The sequence below is a fragment of the Condylura cristata genome, unplaced genomic scaffold (genome assembly GCF_000260355.1).
Source record: "Condylura cristata isolate star-nosed mole 26May11 unplaced genomic scaffold, ConCri1.0 scaffold00012, whole genome shotgun sequence".
In the NCBI taxonomy this organism is placed as follows: Eukaryota; Metazoa; Chordata; class Mammalia; order Eulipotyphla; family Talpidae; genus Condylura; species Condylura cristata.
Window position 1 is genome coordinate 45,501,180 of NW_004567113.1, and position 1,777 is coordinate 45,502,956.

Consider the following 1,777-nt stretch of genomic DNA (forward strand, 5'->3'; position numbering starts at 1 on the left):
GGCGGCGCTGCGAGTTTCCTCTCTTCTGGCCGCTGCGCCCCGGGCGCTGCCGGCACCTGGGATGGGCCCCGGGGCGCCGAGAGGGGTGCGCGGACCGCACTTGCCGCGCTGCGCTCTCGTGGTGTCGGTTCCTGTCCCCACCCCAGACTCGCTCTAGACCCAGCTCAGGGTTCCCCCAGGCCCCCATCTGTCCGCCCCGTCCACCTGGGAACCTCACTGCCCCGCGTTCCCTCCCCACCCCGCCGCGCTCGGCTCTTTCGCTCCCTCCCTACCGGTCCTGGGCTCCTCTCTCCGTCTGCGTGCGGCTCGCCTCCTTCCCGAGCTCAACTTCGCCTCTTTCTCTCCGGGAAAGCTCCCTGCCTCTGTCCTCCGTTGAGTGTCCACCGGCTCTCATGGCCCGGGCCGTTTTCTGCCCATGTCCCCGCGCCGAACCACGCATTGCCAGCGCTCTTCAACTCCTGCGTGGTCACTCCGACCAAGTTGCGGCTGCCAGAAAGAAATCTAGTTCTTTGTAACACGCTTACCGTCCGCGTGGTGACTTTAGCTGCGTCTTGAACAGTGGCGTACATTTGGCTGGGGCACACCAGCCTCCTGTAGGCACACTTCTTGGCTTCTGTTTTAGTCATCAACTCAATGGGAGTAACCTATTTTTCACAACCAAGTCATTTAAAATGCCAGAGTAATAATTTAGACCCTCAGAACAAAGTGGGAGGATATTTCTCAGTTTCTTTGATGACTTTCTTCTGCTTTGAATTCTCCTAAACAAGTCAGTTTACAGCAGGTGACACCCTTTCTGTCCAGCCTACCTTATGTTCAGGCTCCTGCAGAAACCTTGGGTTATCTCGCTCTATATTACTGTAAATAAGTGAAATGGAAAATGCTGAATCATGAAACTGATGTAATAGGAAATTCACAGAATGCTTACAAAAATTGAGCCATGTCATTGCCCGCAATTCTTTTCATTTATGTAGCATTAGAATTATTTGGAGTCTTTCTTCTTACAAGCTGAAAAACTGCTTGGGAGATCCTGGCAGGAGTTAGAATTTGATTCCAGAGAAATTTGCCACCTTGTCCAAGTTTCTTTTAACGTGCTTTAACTTCTTGGATGTTTCATTTGGTGAAGTCAGAGGGTGTAAAAATGCAAATTAGCATCTGCATCTACCTGTTGAGCAATCTCTGCTTTTCCTTGTATTTCAAAAACCGCCCGTACCCAATTTTGTGCTTGCGTCTACTTATATTTTCATAAGAACTTGTCAGTTAACATGAGCGATTTTCTCCCCCAAGAGATATTATTTCATATCAATGCCACAGGGCTACAGCACACAGGTGCATGTGTAAAACCGCCACAACAAATGACAGGGTTTCAGTTTAAACAGATGATCACCGTCCGGAAGGTGCTGGTTACCCGCAGAGGCAGAAATGATATAGTAGAGCAGCGTGTGAAACATGCAGGTACAGGTGGTCTGGAAAGTTCCATGTGAATATCCGAAGACCTGCAAGGACACCACTTCTTGGCAGTCCCAACAACTCAGAGTAACAGAGCAAAGCTTGAAGGCCGCAACAAAACGGTCAAGGGGAAAAGAGACAGGAGAAAGCAAATACAGACGTTCTATGTGACCACATGGGGCTAAGAGACTAGAGCAGAGTGAGAAAATGATCTGCAGACACAGTAGTGTGGTGATGAGGTAGGGCCCCCCAAAGATGATGTAAGGTACTGTGATGTGGGAAGTAATAGAAGGTGACCCGTGTCCTGGCAGACAAGGAAGGCATGGAGTTT

General features: G+C 50.3%; 1 long non-coding RNA gene across 1 annotated transcript in view; it reads right to left on the reverse strand.

Annotated features, from left to right (window-relative positions):
* Positions 1–767, reverse strand: part of LOC105853550 — a 10,041-nt gene extending 9,274 nt beyond the window's left edge. Inside the window, exon 1 of the long non-coding RNA XR_001145384.1 lies at positions 273–767. This is a non-coding gene — a long non-coding RNA (uncharacterized LOC105853550). The remainder of the gene's footprint in view (positions 1–272) is intronic.
* Positions 768–1,777: the final 1,010 nt, after the last annotated feature.